This window comes from Scyliorhinus torazame, chromosome 5, assembly GCF_047496885.1.
Source record: "Scyliorhinus torazame isolate Kashiwa2021f chromosome 5, sScyTor2.1, whole genome shotgun sequence".
Lineage (NCBI taxonomy): Eukaryota > Metazoa > Chordata > Chondrichthyes > Carcharhiniformes > Scyliorhinidae > Scyliorhinus > Scyliorhinus torazame.
Genome location: NC_092711.1, coordinates 121,157,199 through 121,177,416, shown reverse-complemented (window position 1 = coordinate 121,177,416; position 20,218 = coordinate 121,157,199). Strand labels below are relative to the sequence as shown.

Genomic DNA, 20,218 nt, shown 5'->3' with positions numbered 1-20,218 from the left:
ATATCTGGCATTAGTGATGGTGTGGATATGGGGTAAGAAACTCATCTTGGGGTCAAATCGGACACGGAGATTGTGCAGAGTGTGGTTCAGCCTCAGACATTCCCAGGGAGAGGGATGGACTCGCGAGTTAGGGAACGGAATTTCTAATGGTGACTTAAGACAATGGCTTTGGTCTTCCCAATTTTTAATTGGAGGAAATTTCTGCTCATCCAGTACTGGCTGTGGGATAAGCAGTTTGATAATTGAGGAACAGTGGAGGAATGGAGAGGGATGGGGGTGAGGTAGAGCTGGGTGTTGTCAGTGTCCATGTGAAAACTAACACGGTGCTTTTGGATGATGTCACCTAGTGGCAGCGTGTAGATAAGAAATAGGAGGGGCTGAAGATACATCCTTGGGGACACAGAGTACAAGGACTTGGAGAGGAAAGGGAGGTTTTGATGTGGTAGTTTGCAATGAAGGTGGGGTTAAATATTGTTTTAGGATGAGTGATGATGGTGCATTTAAAGATGAGTGACAGGACCAAGAGACAGAACTATGAACAATATCACACAACATGGAGAAGTTGAATGGTCAGCATTTTTGTGAGAATGTGGTTAAATAATAATAATCAAACAATCTTTATTAGTGTCACAAGTAGGCTTACATTAACACTGCAATGAAGTTACTGTGAAAATCCCTAGTCGCCACACTCCGGTGCCTGTTCGGGTACACAAAGGGAGAATTCAGAATGTCCAATTCACCTAACAAGCATGTCTTTCAGGACATGTGGGAGGAAACCGGAGCACCCGCAGGAAATCCACGCAGACACGGGGAGAACGTGCAGACTCCACACAGACAGTGACCCAAGGCGGGAATCAAACCCAGGACCCTGGCGCAGGAGGCAGGTCGAATGGGCAAGATGAGCTCTGAGGAAGATAGAGGGTAGGAGAGAAACTGGAGAAAGATGAGCTCAGACCAGGTGGAATGTTTGATACAGTTTGGCCCAGTGGCAGAGAGGAAAGCAGCTTATCAGATTGTCTCAATCTTAGTGAGAAAGAAGCTTCATGAACTCCACACACTTGAGGTGAGGATGGAGGAGACGGGGGAGGGGGAGAGACCTTCAAACAGAACTAACTTGTGATGGGATGTTAAAAGATTTGAAACACACTTGTGTTAAATAATTGACTTTTATTGATTAATTAACTTTTATCCAGAATACTATCCCTTATAACTGGATTAGCGTTTATAAATCTGAGTCAAAACCGAGTCCGATGAACATGGTTCAATCCTGGATGTGATTAACAGCAAAATCCAATCACATCAGTTACTTGTGAACCCGCTGATGTCTCAACAGGTTGCCTGAGTGAATGAATCCCTTTCCACACTGGGAGCAGGTGAATGGTCTCTCCCCAGTCTGAATCCGCTGGTGTAGTGAGTTGAGATAATCGTCTGAACCCAGTCCCAGTCGGAGCACCTGAATGGTTTCTTGTCATTGTGAACATGTTGATGGGACACCAGTTCCCCGGAACTTTTAAAGCACTTCCCACAGTCTAGGCATTTAAACGGTGTCTAGGCATTTAAACGGTCTCTCGTCAGTGTGAACTCTTTGATGGGACATCTGATCCCGAGAACTTATAAAGCACTTCCCGCATTTTCTGCATTTAAAAGGTCTCTCATCATTGTGAATCTGCTGGTGTGTCAGCAGTTGGGATGACCGAGTGAATCCCTTCCCACACTCAGGGCAGGTGAAAGGCCTTTCCCCAGTGTGAACTCGCTGGTGCATCAACAGGCTGTCTGACTGAGTGAATCCACGCCCACACTCGGGGCAGGTGACAGGCTTCTCCCCAGTGTGAATGCGTCGATGGGTTGCCAGGTCAGATGGGTAATTGAACGCCTTGCCCCAGTCCCCACATTTCCATGGTTTCTCCCTGCTGTGATTGTGTTTTGACAGGCCAGATGATCGGCTGAAACTTTGTCCACACACAGAACACATGTACTGTTTCTCTCCACTGTGAACTGTGCTTTTTCCTGCCATGTTCAAAATCTGATGATATTCAGGTTGCGATCAGTTACACGACTGTCAGATTTTGATGTGGTGTTTGGTTGGAGTTTCCCAATTGCACATCCTTCCCTGCTAATACCCTGTGAAATTGAGTTAAAACAGAAAAAAGGGTGTGAGAACCCACAGAAACACAAAGGCAGGTTGTGAAATTGAGCTGAATGAATCTGATTACTTGTGGGGCCGGCACTGGGAAAAAGTGACCACAAAAACTGTTGAACCTTTTGTGAAAAGTGAACTAGTTTGTTAATGTCCTTCAGGGAAGGGAACCTGCCACGCGGCCTGAGCCCACACAAGATTCGGGCCTCCGCAAGAACACAAGAAATAGGAGCAGAAGTAGACCATTCGGCCCTTCGAACCTGCACTGCTATTGAAAACGATTGTGGCTGATCTCAGTCTTCAATTCCACTTTGCCGTTAGCTCTCTATGTCCTTTGACTTCCTGAGAGACCAAAAATCTCACCATCTGAGCCTTAAATATATTCATTGATGGTCACAGTTACTTTATTGCAGTGTTAATATGAGCCTACTTGTGACAATAATGATTATTATTATCATCCATAACCCTCTGGACTAGAGAATGTTATGTGAGAAACCGAGTGAGAGAGAAAGAGAATGAGTAGTGGGGGAGAGAGAGAGAATCAAAATGATTGATGGGAAGGGAGAGAGAGTGAGAACGGAGTGAGCGTAACAGGAAGCAATGGACCAACAACTGAATCACCATTTGACAAAATCTCCTGAACCCTTAACCTCCACCATCTGGATGGACCAGGACAGCAGATGTATGTGAACATCACCACTTGAAAGTTCCTTTCCAAGACACACACTGTCTGAACTTGTCCGACATCCAGTGCTGGATGAGCAGAACTTTCCTCCATTTAAATATTGACAAGACTGAACCCATTCCCTTTCACACCCGCTACAAACTCCACTCCCTTGTCACCAATTCCATCCCTGTCCAATGTCTGAGGCTGAAGCTGACTGTTCACAACCATGGTGAAATATTTCACCCCAGATGAGCTCTTGACCACAGATCCACATCATCACCAAGATTGCCGACTTCCACTTCAGGAACATAGCTCGGCTCCACCTCAGTCTCTATTCATCTGCTGCACCACCCATCATACATTCTTCTGTTACCACTCAACCAAATTATTCCAATGCACTCACAGCCAGACTCCAAAATTAAACAACACCCTCCAAAGCTCTCCTACCCATGTGCTTACTCACACCAGCCCGTGCCCACTGATCTACAAACGCTTCCTTTTAAAAGGCACAACAATTTTAAATTTCTCATTGTTTTACTCCATGGTAATGATCATCCTGATCACTGTAATCTCCTCCACACACACACCCGAGACCTCAGCACTCATTTAATTCCAGCCACTGCAGCATTCCCGATTTTAATCTCTCAACCATTACTGTGTTCCCAAGGCCTCAATTTCCTCCTTAAAACTCTGACTCACTTTCCTCTGTTAAGATTCGCCTTAAAATCTAATATCTCATGTGGCTCAGTGTCAATTGTTATTTTGTAACGTTTCTCTGAAAGTCTTCAAAGTTTTATTCCGTTCAAGTCCCAATATAAATTTGAATTATTGTCACTGCCCTGGACATATATTCTGCCCCATAAATAGGAATTTGTAACTCAGAGTGAAGCAGTTTGCTGGACATTCTGTCATGAAGAAACGTTTCAAAAATGTTGCCCCCAACAATGATGGTGACTGAGCCTGTCCTCTGCTGCTTGTGCCCCAATAAAGATGATGTGGAGAAGCCGGCGTTGGACTGGGGTGAGCACAGTAAGAAGTCTTACAACACCAGGTTAAAGTCCAACAGGGTTGTTTCGATGTCACTAGCTTTCGGAGCGCTGCTCCTTCCTCAGGTGAGGAATCTGTCTATATATATATATATATATGCTTCTGGAACTTACCTCTTCATTCACCTGAGGAAGGAGCAGCGCTCCGAAAGCTAGTGTTTGAAACAAACTTGCTGGACTTTAACCTGGTGTTGTAAGACTTCTTACTGTGCCCAATAAAGATGGTGGGTCCGCATGCGCATTGCTGCTAGTGATCCAAAGGATGCCGAGGGCGCATACCCACTGCTGCCGCAAACCCAATATTGAGACGGCGCATGCGTACGTCTGCCAGAGCCAAATAAAGATGGCGTTTGCTTAATCTTGTTTGTAACAAAGCTGCAGTTCCCGAGGTAGCGGTAAGTTATTTTTTCGGATTTTTGGTCGATATAACATGTACACGAAGCGTGCCTGACAACCCTCCTGATTCATCTCTCCCTCCGTCCCGCCATTCCCACCTTCACGGATTGTGGATCCGAGAAAGAACCTTTTCCTGCGTTGCCATTAATCACATTGCGCATGCTTCAGTCAGCCCAGTCCCGCCTCCTCATTCGCGCTGATTGGTTGGAGGACCAGTCGCTCCCGACAGGTCCTCCGGATCTGTCCGCTATTCGCCTATTGGTTCGGTGCTGCTGTCAATCATTCTGCGCTTTGTGATGTGTCAGGTGAGAGGTCAGTGTCTGGGGGCGGGGTTTACAAACCCCAGTGGGGCCCCAGAGCGGCACAATGAACATTCTCCACTCACTGTCCACCGCTTCCGGCTTCTCGCCACAAACAACGTCATAGACAACAGGGTGGAGACATTGACCATGTCACTGCATGAGAGGAAAAGTCTAATGGTATTTTTCCTGTTCAAAAAGGCAGAAAGTAGGAAACTAGTTAGTTTAATGCCTGTTGTTGGGAAACTGTTGGAATCCATTATTGAGGAAGTAGTAACTGGATATTTGGAAAGTCAAACCGCAATCCATCAGTCAGCGTGGTTTGGTGGAGTGTTTGACTCACTTGTTGGAGTTCTTGGAAGATGTGACAGGACAGGTGGATAATGGGGGTCCTGTGGATGTATTTCGACTCCCAGAATACAGTTGATAAGGTGTCACACAAAAGGTAATAAACAAGGTAAGATCCCACGGGGTTTAGAGGTTATATATTAGCTTGGATTGAGGATTGGCCAACCAACAGACAGCAGAGAGTGGGGTTAGATTATATTAGATTTATTGACACATATCTTGAGGAAAAACATTTTTACCCAGAGGGTGGTGAGGGCCTGGAATGCACTGCTGAGGAGGATGGTAGAGACGACTTGCCTCACATCCTCTTAAAAGTACCTGGATGAAGACTGGCACATCATAACATTCAAGGCTATAGGCCAAGTGCTGGCAAATGGGATTAGGTAGGTGGGTCAGGTTTTGATGTGTTGGTGCAAACTCGATGGATCGAAGTGCCTCTTCTGCACTTTTGCTGATAATACAAAGTTTGGTGGCATCGTCGACCGCATTGATGACAGCATAAAATTGTAAGAAGATAATAATAATAATAATAATTGCTTATTGTCACAAGTAGGCTTCAATGGTGTTACTGAAAGCCCCTAGTCACCACATTCCGGCGGCTGTTCGGGGAGGCCGCTGCAGGAATCGAACCTGCGCTGCTGGCATTGTTCTGCATTACAAGCCAGCTATTTAGACCCCTGTGCTGAATCAGTCCCTATTGACATATTGACAGAGGTGAATGGGCAAGATTGTGGCAATGTAAACAAGTGTGAGGTTGTCTGTTTTGAACCAAAAAAGGTTAGAACTGAGTACTTTTTAAATGAAAAGAGGTTAAGTACAGTGGATGTCCAAAGAGATTTGGGGTTCATAGAATCTATGGCACGGAGACCGGCCCTTCGGCCCAAACTGGCCCAGCCAACCAAGGCCCATCTAAGCTAACCCAATATCCCTCTGAACCTTTCCTATCCATGTATCTGTCCAAATGCCTTACAATGTTGTCAATGTCTCTGCCTCAACCACTTCCTCCGGCAGCTCATTCCACATCTGTACCACCGTCTGTGTAAAGCCGTTGCTCCTTAGTTTCCCATTAATTCTTTCCCCTCTTAACTTAAACCAAAGTCCTTTAGTTCTCGATTCCCCAACCCTGAAAAAAAGACTGAGTGCATTCACCTATCCATGCCTCTCATGATCTTTTACGCTTCGATAAGATCACTCCTCAGTCTCCTACGCGCCACAGAAAAAGGTCCTGGCCTGTCCAATCTCTCCCTATAACTCAGTCTCTTGAGTTCTGGCAACATCCTTGTAAATCTCTTCTGCACTCTCTCCAGTTTAATAACATCTTTCGTATAGCAAAGCAAAGAGATAATAACTCTGCTTGTCCTAGATCTAAGTTTCCACCCTAGCTCCCTGAATTCCTGCCTTACATCCCGATCCCTTTTCCTACCTATGTCGTTGGTACCTATGTGGACCACAACTTGGGGCTGCTGCCCCTCCCCCTTAAGTATCCCGAAAACACGATCCGAGACATCGCGGACCCTGGCACCTGGGAAGCAACACACCAACCGCGAGTCTCTCTCGTTCCCACAGACTCTCCTATCTATCCCCCTAATTATGGAGTCTCATAGCTTTCAATAGGTTTACCGATGCAGATGAACATATTTAATCATTATTTCAAACATGTTTAAATGGGTGGTAAAAGCAACTTACTGCGGATGCTTCAATCGGAAACAAAAACAGAAAATACTGGACAATCTCTGCAGGTCTGACAGCCTCTGTGGAGAGAGATGGCAGCTGTCGTTTTGAGTCTGGGTGACCCTTTGTCAAAGCTGAAGAACTGGAATTTTGGCTAGATTTAGACTATTGTGGCTGGGGCGGAGGTGGCGTGTCGCATTGGGTCTCGATAGAGCATCAACAATAGGTGGAGAATGGCAAAATGTCTAGGACAGAAAGAAAAAGGGAATGTAAATGGCGCTAATCAAAGCAAGGAAAGGTGCTGATGGCACATTAAGAGATCAGAATGTGTTAATGGCAGAACAACGGTGAACAGAACAAAGGTAAACAGGACAAAAACGGACCCATCTAAAGTACTCTGAACTATAGCGTTTCCAGTCGATATTTGGAAAGTTAATATTAAAGTAGACACACTGCAACTTTGAAACCTTACTCATGACCTCACTACTCTCAACCTCCTGTATACTGGAGCTACAATTCAGGTTCCCAATCCCCTGATGATCTAGTTTAAACCCTCCCGAAGAGCATTAGCAAATATCCCCCCCAGGATATTGGTACCTGTCTGGTCCAGGTGTAGACCATCCCGTTTGTAGAGGTGCCACCTCGCCCAGAATGAGCCCCAATTATCCAGAAATCTGAAACCCTCCCTCCTGCACCATCCCTGTAGCCATGTGTTCAATTCCTCTCTCTCCCTATTCCGCGTCTCGCTAGCACGTGGCACGGGTAACAACCCAGAGATAATAACTCTGCCCTAGATCTAAGTTGCCACCTTAGCTCCCTGAATTCCTACCTTACATCCCTATCCCTTTTCCTACCTATATCGTTGGTACCTATGTGGACCACGACTTGGGACTGCTCCCCCTCCCCCTTAAGGATCCCGAAAACATGGTCCGAGACATCACCCACCCTGGCACCTGGGAGGCAACACACCAACAACGGGTCTCTTTCGTTCCTACAGAATCTCCTATCTATCCCCCTAACTATGGAGTCTCCAATGACTAATGCTCTACTCCTCTCCCCTCTTCCCTTCTGAGCAACAAGGACAGACTCTGTGCCAGAGACCTGCACCCCATGGCTTACGCCTGGTAAGTCCCCCCCCCCCCCCCCCCCCCCAACAGTATCCACGAGTTGTTATCCGTGCCACGTGATAGCGAGACGAGGAATAGGGAAAAAGAGGAGTTGAACGTGTGGCTACAGGGAGGGTTTCAGATTTCTAGATAATTGGGGCTCATTCTGGGGCCGGTGAGACCTCTACAAACGGGATGGTCTACACCTGGACCAGAGGGGTACCGATATCCTGGGGGGGAAATTTGCTCATGCTCTTCGGGAGGGTTTAAACTAGTTCAGCAGGAGCTTGGGAACCTGAATTGTAGCTCCAGTATACAGGATGTTGAGAGTAGTGAGGTCATGAGTAAGGTTTTCAAGTTGCAGGAGTGTATCGGCAGGCAGGAAGGTGGTTTAAAGTGTGTCTTCAATGCCAGGAGCATCCGGAATAAGGTGGGTGAACTTGCGGCATGGGTTGGTACCTGGGACATCGATGTTGTGGCCATTTCAGAGACATGGATAGAGCACGGACAGGAATGGTTGTTGCAGGTGCCGGGGTTTAGATATTTCTGTCAGCTCAGGGAAGGTGGTAAAAGAGGGGGATGGGTGGCATTGTTAGTCAAGGACAGTATTACGGTGGCAGAAAGGACGTTTGATGAGGACTCGTCGATTGAGGTAGTATGGGCTGAGGTTAGAAACAGGAAAGGAGAGATCACCCTGTTAGGGGTTTTCTATAGGCCTCCGAAAAGTTCCAGAGATGTAGAGGAAAGGATTGCAAAGATGATTCTGGATAGGAGCGAAAGCAACAGGGTAGTTGTTATGGGGGACTTTAACTTTCCAAATATTGACTGGAAACGCTATAGTTCGAGTACTTTAGATGGGTCCGTTTTTGTCCAATGTGTGCAGGAGGGTTTCCTGACACAGTATGTAGATAGGCCACGAGAGACGAGGCCGTATTGGATTTGATACTGGGTAATGAACCAGGACAGGTGTTAGATTTGGAGGTAGGTGAGCACTTTGGTGATAGTGACCACAATTCGATTACGTTTCCTTTTTGTGATGGAAAGGGTTAGGTATATACCGCATGGCAAGAGTTATATCTGGGGGAAAGGCAATTATGATGCGATGAGGCAAGACCTAGGATGCATCAGATGGAGAGGAAAACTGCAGGGGATGGGCACAATGGAAATGTGGAGCTTGTTCAAGGAACAGCTACTGCGTGTCCTTGATAAGTATGTACCTGTCAGGCAGGGAGGAAGTGGTCGAGCAAGGGAACCGTGGTTTACTAAGGCAGTCGAAACATTTGTCAAGAGGAAGAAGGAGGCTGATGTAAAGATGAGACATGAAGGTTCAGTAAGGGCGCTCGAGAGTTACAAGTTAGCTAGGAAGGACCTAAAGAGAGAGCTACGAAGAGCCAGGAGGGGACATGAGAAGTCTTTGGCAGGTAGGATCAAGGATAACCCTAAAGCTTTCTATAGATATGTCAGGAATAAAAGAATGACGAGGGTAAGAGTAGGGCCAGTCAAGGACAGTAGTGGGACGTTGTGCTTGGAGTCCGAGGAGATAGGAGAGGTGCTAAATGAATATTTTTCGTCAGTATTCACACAGGAAAAAGACAATGTTGTCGAGGAGAATACTGAGATTAAGGCTACTAGACTAGAAGGGCTTGAGGTTCATAAGGAAGAGGTGTTAACAATTCTGGAAAGGGTGAAAATAGATAAGTCCCCTGGGCCGGATGGGATTTATCCTAGGATTCTCTGGAACGCTAGGGAGGAGATTGCTGAGCCTATGGCTTTGATCTTTAAGTCATCTTTGTCAACAGGAATAGTGCCAGAAGACTGGAGGATAGCAAATGTTGTCCCCTTGTTCAAGAAGGGGAGTAGAGACAACCCCGGAAACTATAGACCAGTGAGCCTTACTTCTGTTGTGGGCAAAATCTTGGAAAGGTTTATAAGAGATAGGATGTATAATCATCTGGAATGGAATAATTTGATTAGACATAGTCAACACGGTTTCATGAAGGGTAGGTCGTGCCTCACAAACCTTATTGAGTTCTTTGAGAAGGTGACCAAACAGGTGGATGAGGGTAAAGCAGTTGATGTGGTGTATATGGATTTCAGTAAAGCGTTTGATAAGGTTCCCCACGGTAGGCTACTGCAGAAAATACGGAGGCATGGGATTCAGGGTGATTTAGCATTTTGGATCAGAAATTGGCTAGCTGGAAGAAGACAAAGGGTGGTGGTTGATGGGAAATGTTCAGACTGGAGTCCAGTTACTAGTGGTGTACCACAAGGATCTGTTTTGGGGGCACTGCTGTTCGTCATTTTTATAAATGACCTGGAGGAGAGCGTAGAAGGATGGGTGAGTAAATTTGCAGATGACACTAAAGTCGGTGGAGTTGTGGACAGTGCGGAAGGATGTTACAAGTTACAGAGGGACATGGATAAGCTGCAGCGCTGGGCTGAGAGGTGGCAAATGGAGTTTATTGCAGAAGGATGGCTGATTCATTTTGGAAGGAATAACAGGAAGACAGAGTACTGGGCTAATGGTAAGATTCTTGGCAGTGTGGATGAGCAGAGAGATCTCGGTGTCCATGTACATAGATCGCTGAAAGTTGCCACTCAGGTTGAGAGGGTTGTTAAGAACGCGTACGGTGTGTTAGCTTTTGTTGGTAGAGGGATTGAGTTTCGGAGCCATGAGGTCATGTTGCAGCTGTACAAAACTCTGGTGCGGCCGCATTTGGAATATTGCGTGCAATTCTGGTCGCCGCATTATAGGAAGGATGTGGAAGCATTGGAAAGGGTGCAGAGGAGATTTACCAGAATGTTGCCTGGTATGGAGGGGAGATCTTATGAGGAAAGGCTGAGGGACTTGAGGCTGTTTTCGTTAGAGAGAAGAACGTTAAGAGGTGACTTAATTGAGGCATACAAGATGATCAGAGGATTGGATAGGGTGGACAGTGAGAGCCTTTTTCCTCGGATGGTGATGTCTAGCACGAGGGGACATAGCTTTAAATTGAGGGGAGATAGATATAAGACAGATGTCAGAGGTAGGTTCTTTACTCAGAGAGTAGTAAGGGTGTGGAATGCCCTGCCTGCAACAGTAGAGGACTTGCCAACACTAAGGGTATTCAAATGGTCATTGGATAGACATATGGATGATAAGGGAATAGTGTAGATGGGCTTTAGAGTGGTTTCACAGGTCGGCGCAACATCAAGGGCCGAAGGGCCTGTACTGCGCTGTAATGTTCTGTGTTCTAAAACTGAGCACAATACTCCAGGTGCGACCTCACCAACATCCTTTACAACTGCAACATAGCTTCCCAATTTCTATACTCAATGTCCTGACTGATGAAGGCCAAAAGCCTTCTTCACTGCCCTATCTATCTGTGACTCCACCTTTAGAGATCCGTGCACCTGAACTCCAAGGTCCCTCTGTTCCATGATACACCCTCAGGCCCTCCCATTCACTGTGAAAGTCCTACCTTGATTTGACTTTCCGAAATGCAACTCCTCACACTGATCTGTATTGAACTCCATTTGCCATTTCTCGGCCCACTTCCCCAGCTGATCAAGATCCAGCTGCAATTTTTGGTAACCTTCCTCATTGTCTACAATACCACCTATTTTAGTGTCACCTGCAAACTTACTGATCATGCCTTGTACTTTCTCATCCAAATCGTTGATATAGATAACATTCAGTAATCTCCTAGTTACTAATCTCCTAGTTACTAATCTCCTAGTTACTAATCTCCTAGGTACAACCCGACTTAGTTACTTACTCTGATGTCACGTTTCAGCTTTTGCCCCCAGTCCAGATACCCAACAGGTAAGTTATTTATACTTATTGATGGCAGCAGGGTGGCACAGCGAGTAGCACTGCTGCCTCACGGTGCTGAGGTCCCAGATTCGATCCCGGCTCTGGCTCACTGTCCGTGTGGAGTTTGCACATTCTCCCCGTGTTTGCGTGGGTTTTGCCCCCACAACCCAAAACGATGTGCAGGGTAGGTGGATTGGCCATGCTAAATTGCCATTTAATTGGAAAAATGAATTGGGTCCTCTAAATTTAAAAAAAAATATTTATATTTACTATTCCGAAGCTCCACGTCCCGGATTCGCACCAACTCCGCTCCCTGCCGACTAGGCCATGAATCCCTGAGGTTATTTATACTTACTGTTCCGAAGCTGCTCCTCCCCAGATTCATACCAACTCCGCTCCCTGTCGGCTAGGCCGTGAATCCCTGAGGTAAGTTATTTATATTTCCTGTTCCGAAGCTCCTCCTCCCTGGATTCGCACCAACTCCGGTCCCTGCCGGCTAGGCCGTGAATCCCTGAGGTAAGTTATTTATATTTACTGTTCTGAAACTCCTCTCCCCGAGTTCACACCGACTCCGCTCCCTGCGTTGGCGAGGTTCATAGCTGGGTGGTTGGAAAATCATTAGGACAGTAACTGTCCTGTAAGGTAATGAATCCTTTTGCTTTCCATTTGGCCGAGGAAGGCAGTGTGTCACAAGGATGGATGTGTTACTTCCGGGTGCGGCGATGACCAGCTAAGTCGCACGTTTCGGCAGCTCCCGGTGGAAAGGACTTTTGGGCTCTTAATAGGAGCCCCAACGGCAATTTTAACGGCTAAAAACACTGTGCGGTAAACCAGAAGGGAATCCCCCCTGGACACGGATGGAAAAAAGAGAGGAAAGTGGCCGGATTGCGGTGGATCCTCTAGAGCAGCGGCCAGGAAGGCAGGCACAAAGCAAGATGGCGTCGGAAGGAGGCAGTTTAATATGGGGCCCTGATCAACAAGAGTTCCTGCGGCGTTGCGTGGAAGAACTTAAAAAGGAGATGAAGAAGGAGCTGCTGGCCCCGATATTACAGGCGATTGAAGGGCTAAAGGAGGAGCAAAAGACCCAGGAGCAGGAGCTTCGGGTCGTGAAGGCAAAGGCTGCTGAGAATGAGGACGACATACAGGGCCTGGTGGTGAAGACAGAGATGCATGAGGCACAACACAAAAGGTGTGTGGAAAGGCTGGAGGTGCTGGAGAATAATGCGAGGAGGAAGAATTTAAGGATTCTTGGTCTTCCCGAAGGTGCAGAAGGGGCGGGCGTCGGGGCATATGTGAGCACGATGCTGCACTCGTTAATGGGATCGGAGGCCCCGACGGGCCCGTTGGAAGTGGAGGGAGCCTATCGAGTTATGGCGCGAAGTCCGAGGGCTGGAGAAATTCCTCGAGCCATAGTGGTGAGATTTCACCGATATAAGGACAGAGAGATGGTCCTCAGATGGGCAAAGAAAACTCGGAGCAGTAGGTGGGAGAACGCTGTGATCCGCATATATCAAGATTGGAGTGCGGAGGTGGTGAGAAGGAGGGCAAGCTTTAATTGGGCCAAGGCGGTGCTGCACAAAAGGAAGGTTAAATTTGGAATGCTGCAGCTGGCAAGACTGTGGGTCACACATCAAGGGAAACACCACTACTTTGAAACGGCAGAAGAGGCGTGGACATTTATTGTCGAGGAGAAACTGGAATAAGCGGGCTAGAAAAAGAACGTTTGGGACAAAGTGGTGGGACGAATATGTGGGGTGAAAAGGGGGAAGAGATGATTTCCCAAGTTGTCAATCCTGCGACCCTGTAACTTTTCTCTCTCCCCCATGTCAGGGGAGAGGGAGGATGAGGAGCTGGGGGCGCCGGCCATTGGGGGCGGGGCCAAATGGGAAGCGCGGGCTTTGTTCCCGCGCTATGGTAATCATGGCGGGAACAGGGAAGCAGGAAGGAGGGGGCCTCGCACAGTGGGAGCCGAGGTCACGGGGGGAAGCCGAGGTCGGCCAGAGTTTGCTGACTTCTGGGAGCAACATGGGGGGTGCAATTACGCTAGTGAGGGATCTAGCGGGGGGGGGGTGGGGGGTTAACTGGGTTGCTGCTGCTGGGGAGAAGGGGGAGCTGGTATGGGGTGGGGTGGTCGGGGCGGGAGGGCGCCGTTGGGGGGAGATACGGCTACGTGGGAACCGGGGGAGCAGCTGGATTGAAAAAGGAGATGGCTACTCGACAAGGGGGGGGGGTAAAGAGCCCCCCAACCCGGCTGATCACGTGGAATGTGAGAGGGCTGAACGGGCCGATAAAGAGGGCACGGGTACTCGCACACCTAAAGAAACTTAAGGCAGATGTGGTTATGCTGCAGGAGACGCATCTGAAACTGATAGACCAGGTCAGACTACGCAAAGGATGGGTGGGGCAGGTGTTTCATTCGGGGCTAGATGCAAAAAACAGGGGGGTGGCTATACTAGTGGGGAAGCGGGTAATGTTTGAGGCAAAGACCATAGTGGCGGATAGTGGGGGCAGATACGTGATGGTGAGTGGCAAATTGCAAGGGGAGGCGGTGGTCTTAGTGAACGTATATGCCCCGAACTGGGATGACGCCAACTTTATGAGGCGTATGTTAGGACGTATCCCGGACCTAGAGGTGGGGAAGTTGGTAATGGGTGGAGATTTTAACACGGTGCTGGACCCAGGGTTGGACAGATCGAGGTCCAGGACCGGAAGGAGGCCGGCTGCAGCTAGGGTGCTTAAGGACTTTATGGAGCAGATGGGAGTAGACCCCTGGAGATTTAGTAGACCTAGGAGTAAGGAGTTTTCGTTTTTCTCCTATGTCCACAAAGTTTATTCATGGATAGACTTTTTTGTTTTGGGAAGGGCACTGATCCCGAAGGTGACGGGGGCGGAGTACACGGCTATAGCTATTTCGAATCACGCTCCACATTGGGTGGACCTGGAGATAGGGGAGGAAAAGGAACCGCGTCCACCCTGGAGAATGGGCATGGGATTATTGGCAGATGAGGGTGTGTGTTTAAGGGTGAGGGGGTGTATTGAAAGGTACTTGGAACTCAATGATAATGGGGAGGTTCAGGTGGGAGTGGTCTGGGAGGCGCTGAAGGCAGTGGTTAGAGGGGAGCTGATATCTATTAGGGCACATAAAGGAACGCAGGAGGGTAGGGAAAGGGAGCGGTTGTTGAAAGAACTTCTGAGGGTGGACAGACAATATGCGGAGGCACCGGAGGAGGGACTGTACAGGGAAAGGCAAAGGCTACATGTAGAATTTGACTTGTTGACTACGGGTAATGCAGAGGCACAATGGAGGAAGGCACAGGATGTACAGTACGAATATGGGGAGAAGGCGAGCAGGTTGCTGGCCCACCAATTGAGGAAAAGGGGAGCAGCGAGGGAGATGGGGGGGGGTGAGAGATGCGGAGGGAGAGATGGAGCGGGGAGCAGAGAGAGTGAATGGAGTGTTCAAGGCATTTTATGAAAGATTATATGAAGCTCAGCCCCCGGATGGGAAGGAGAGAATGATGTGCTTTCTGGATCAGCTGGAATTTCCTAAGGTGGAGGAGCAGGAAAGGGTGGGACTGGGAGCACAGATTGAGACGGAGGAAGTGGTGAAAGGGATTGGGAGCATGCAGGCGGGGAAGGCCCCGGGACCAGACGGATTCCCAGTTGAATTCTATAGGAAATATATAGACTTGCTGGCCCCGCTACTGATGAGAACCTTTAATGAGGGGGTTTGGTCATGCCTGTAGTGCCGGGCATGACCAAAACATATGGGTATGATTCGCTGGGCTTCTCAAGCACCTCGCACACCTATCCTCCACCCCAAAAAATTTACTGAGCCGTGCTCCAGTCATATGTGCCCTGTGTAATACCTTAAACTGAATCAGGCTTAGCCTGGCACACGAGGACGACGAGTTTACCCTGCTTAGGGCATCTGCCCACAGCCCCTCCTCGATCTCCTCCCCCAGCTCTTCTTCCCATTTCCCTTTTAGTTCATCTACCATAGTCTCCCCTTCGTCCCTCATTTCCCTATATATATCTGACACCTTACCATCCCCCACCCATGTCTTTGAGATCACTCTGTCCTGCACCTCTTGTGTCGGGAGCTGCGGGAATTCCCTCACCTGTTGCCTCGCAAAAGCCCTCAGTTGCATATACCTGAATGCATTCCCTTGGGGCAACCCATATTTCTCGGTCAGCGCTCCCAGACTCGCGAACTTCCCATCCACAAACAGATCTTTCAGTTGCGTTATTCCTGCTCTTTGCCACATTCCATATCCCCCATCCATTCCCCCCGGGGCAAACCTATGGTTGTTTCTTATCGGGGACCCCCCCAAGGCTCCAGTCTTTCCCCTATGCCGTCTCCACTGTCCCCAAATCTTCAGTGTAGCCACCACCACCGGGCTTGTGGTGTAGTTCCTCGGTGAGAACGGCAATGGGGCTGTCACCATAGCCTGTAGGCTAGTCCCCCTACAGGACGCCCTCTCTAATCTCTTCCACGCCGCTCCCTCCTCCTCTCCCATCCACTTACTCACCATTGAAATATTAGCGGCCCAATAATACTCACTTAGGCTCAGTAGTGCCAGCCCCCCCGCTATCCCTGCTACGCTGTAAGAATCCCTTCCTCACTCTCGGGGTCTTCCCGGCCCACACAAAACCCATGATGCTCTTTTCAATCCTTTTAAAAAAAGCCTTCGTGATCACCACCGGGAGGCACTGAAACACAAAGAGGAATCTCGGGAGGACCACCATCTTAACCGCCTGCACCCTCCCTGCCATTGACAGGGATACCATATCCCATCTCTTGAAATCCTCCTCCATCTGTTCCACCAACCGCGTTAAATTTAACCTATGCAATGTGCCCCAATTCTTAGCTATCTGGATCCCCAGGTAACGAAAGTCCCTTGTTACCTTCCTCAACGGTAGGTCCTCTATTTCTCTACTCTGCTCCCCTGGATGCACCACAAACAACTCACTTTTCCCCATGTTCAATTTATACCCTGAAAAATCCCCAAACTCCCCAAGTATCCGCATTATTTCTGGCATCCCCTCCGCCGGGTCCGCCACGTATAGTAGCAAATCGTCTGCATACAAAGATACCCGGTGCTCTTCTCCTCCCCTAAGTACTCCCCTCCACTTCTTGGAACCCCTCAACGCTATCGCCAGGGGCTCAATCGCCAGTGCAAACAATAATGGGGACAGAGGGCATCCCTGCCTTGTCCCTCTATGGAGCCGAAAATATGCAGATCCCCGTCCATTCGTGACCACGCTCGCCACTGGGGCCCTATACAACAGCTGCACCCATCTACCATACCCCTCTCCAAAACCAAATCTCCTCAACACCTCCCACAAATAATCCCACTCCACTCTATCAAATGCTTTCTCGGCATCCATCGCCACTACTATCTCCGTTTCTCCCTCTGGTGGGGCCATCATCATTACCCCTAACAACCTCCGTATATTCGTGTTCAGCTGTCTCCCCTTCACAAACCCAGTTTGGTCCTCGTGGACCACCCCCGGGACACATTCCTCTATTCTCATTGCCATTACCTTGGCCAGGACCTTGGCATCTACATTTAGGAGGGAAATAGGTCTATAGGACCCGCATTGTAGCGGGTCCTTTTCCTTCTTTAACAGAAGCGATATCGTTGCTTCAGACATAGTCGGGGGCAGTTGTCCCCTTTCATTTGCCTCATTAAAGGTCCTCGTCAGTACCGGGGCGAGCAAGTCCACATATTTTCTATAGAATTCGACTGGGAATCCATCCAGTCCGGGGGCCTTTCCCGCCTGCATGCTCCTAATTCCTTTCACCACTTCTTCTACCTTGATCTGTGCTCCGAGTCCCACCCTTTCCTGCTCTTCCACCTTGGGAAATTCCAGCCGATCCAAGAAGCCCATCATTCTCTCCCTCCCATCCGGGGGTTGAGCTTCATATAATTTTTTATCAAATGTCTTGAACACTCCATTCACTCTCTCCGCTCCCCGCTCCATCTCTCCTTCCTCATCCCTCACTCCCCCTATTTCCCTCGCTGCTCCCCTTTTCCTCAATTGGTGTGCCAGCAACCTGCTCGCCTTCTCCCCATATTCGTACTGTACACCCTGTGCCTTCCTCCATTGTGCCTCTGCAGTGCCTGTAGTCAGCAAGTCAAATTCTACATGTAGCCTTTGCCTTTCCCTGTACAGTCCCTCCTCCGGTGCTTCCGCATATTGTCTGTCCACCCTCAAAAGTTCTTGCAGCAACCGCTCCCGTTCCCTACTCTCCTGCTTCCCTTTATGTGCCCTTATTGATATCAGCTCCCCTCTAACCACCGCCTTCAACGCCTCCCAGACCACTCCCACCTGGACCTCCCCATTATCATTGAGTTCCAAGTACTTTTCAATGCACCCCCTCACCCTTAGACACACACCCTCATCTGCCATTAGTCCCATGTCCATACTCCAGGGTGGGCGCCCTCCTCTTTCCTCCCCTATCTCCAAGTCCACCCAGTGTGGAGCGTGATCCGAAATGGCTATAGCCGTATACTCCGTTCCCCTCACCTTCGGGATCAATGCCCTACCCAGCACAAAAAAGTCTATTCGCGAGTAGACTTTATGGACATAGGAGAAAAACGAGAACTCCTTACTCCTAGGTCTGCTAAATATCCACGGGTCTACACCTCCCATCTGCTCCATAAAATCTTTAAGTACCTTGGCTGCTGCCGGCCTCCTTCCAGTCCTGGACTTCGACCTATCCAGCCCTGGTTCCAACACCGTATTAAAATCTCCCCCCATTATCAGCTTTCCCATCTCTAGGTACGGAATGCGTCCTAGCATCCGCCTCATAAAATTGGCATCATCCCAGTTCGGGGCATATACGTTTACCAAAACCACCGTCTCCCCCTGTAGTTTGCCACTCACCATCACGTATCTGCCCCCGTTATCCGCCACTATAGTCTTTGCCTCGAACATTACCCGCTTCCCCACTAATATAGCCACCCCCCTGTTTTTCGCATCTAGCCCCGAATGGAACACCTGCCCCACCCATCCTTTGCGTAGCCTAACCTGGTCTATCAGTTTCAGGTGCGTTTCCTGTAACATAACCACATCTGCCTTAAGTTTCTTAAGGTGTGCGAGTACCCGTGCCCTCTTTATCGGCCCGTTCAGCCCTCTCACGTTCCACGTGATCAGCCGAGTTGGGGGGCTTCCTACCCCCCCCCCCCTTGTCGATTAGCCATCACCTTTTTCCAGCTCCTCACCCGGTTCCCACGCAGCTGTATCTCCCCCAGGCGGTGCCCCCAGCTCCCCCCTCTCCCCAGCAGCAGCAACCCAGTAATTCCCCCCCTCCCACCCCCCCCCCCCGCTAGATCCCCCGCTAGCGTAATTACTCCCCCCATGTTGCTCCCAGAAGTCAGCAAACTCTGGCTGACCTCGGCTTCCCCCCGTGACCTCGGCTCGCACCGTGCGACGCCCCCTCCTTCCTGCTTCTCTATTCCCGCCATGATTATCATAGCGCGGGAACCAAGCCCGCGCTTCTCCCTTGGCCCCGCCCCCAATGGCCAACGCCCCATCTCCTCCACCTCCCCTCCTCCTCCCATCACCACCTGTGGGAGAGAGAAAAGTTACCACATCGCAGGATTAGTACATAAAACCCCTCTTTGCCCCCCACATTCGCCCCACCACTTTGTTCGAATGTTCTTTTTAATAACCCGCTCATTCCAGTTTTTCTTCCACAATAAAAGTCCACGCTTCATCCGCCGTCTCAAAGTAGTGGTGCCTCCCTCGATATGTGACCCACAGTCTTGCCGGTTGCAGCATTCCAAATTTTATCTTCTTTTTATGAAGCACCGCCTTGGCCCGATTAAAGCTCGCCCTCCTTCTCGCCACCTCCGCACTCCAGTCTTGATAAACGCGGATCACCGCGTTCTCCCATTTACTGCTCCGAGTTTTCTTCGCCCATCTAAGGACCATTTCTCTATCCTTAAAACGGAGGAATCTCACCACTATGGCTCTGGGAATTTCTCCTGCTCCCGGTCCTCGCGCCATCACTCGGTATGCTCCCTCCACCTCCAACGGACCCGCCGGGGCCTCCGCTCCCATTAACGAGTGCAGCATCGTGCTCACATATGCCCCGACGTCCGCTCCCTCCACACCTTCAGGAAGACCAAGAATCCTCAGGTTGTTCCTCCTTGCGTTGTTTTCCAGTGCCTCCAACCTTTCCACACATCGTTTCTGATGTGCCTCCTGCGTCTCCGCCTTCACCACCAGGCCCTGTATATCGTCCTCATTCTCGGCTGCCTTTGCCTTCACGACCCGAAGCTCCCGCTCCTGGGTCTTTTGTTCCTCCTTTAGCCCTTCGATCGCCTGTAGTATCGGGGCCAACAGCTCTTTCTTCATTTCCTTTTTGATCTCTTCCACACAGCATTTCAAGAACTCTTGTTGTTCAGGGCCCCATGTTAAACTGCCACCTTCCGACGCCATCTTGGTTTTTGCTTGCCTTCCTTGCCGCTGTTCTAAAGGATCCACTGCAATCTGGCCACTCTCTCCTCCTTTTTCCATCCGTATCCAGGGGGGATTCCCTTCTGGTTTACCGCACAGTGTTTTTAGCCGTCAAAATTGCCGTTGGGGCTCCTATCAAGAGCCCAAAAGTCCGTTTCACAGGGAGCTGCCGAAACGTGCGACTCAGCTGGTCATCGCCGCACCCGGAAGTCGAGAGTATTTATTCTTGACCAGGCAGTTGCCATTTAGTTTGGTGTTTGTTTCTGTTCATATATTATTT

General features: G+C 49.2%; 1 long non-coding RNA gene across 1 annotated transcript; it reads right to left on the bottom strand.

Annotated features, from left to right (window-relative positions):
- Positions 1–1,147: 1,147 nt before the first annotated feature.
- On the bottom strand, positions 1,148–4,432 carry LOC140421784 (uncharacterized). Its single transcript, XR_011947070.1, has 2 exons — positions 4,345–4,432; positions 1,148–2,121 (listed from the first exon to the last, which is right to left on the bottom strand). It is a non-coding gene; the product is annotated as an uncharacterized lncRNA (long non-coding RNA).
- Between the last annotated feature and the right edge of the window lie 15,786 nt (positions 4,433–20,218).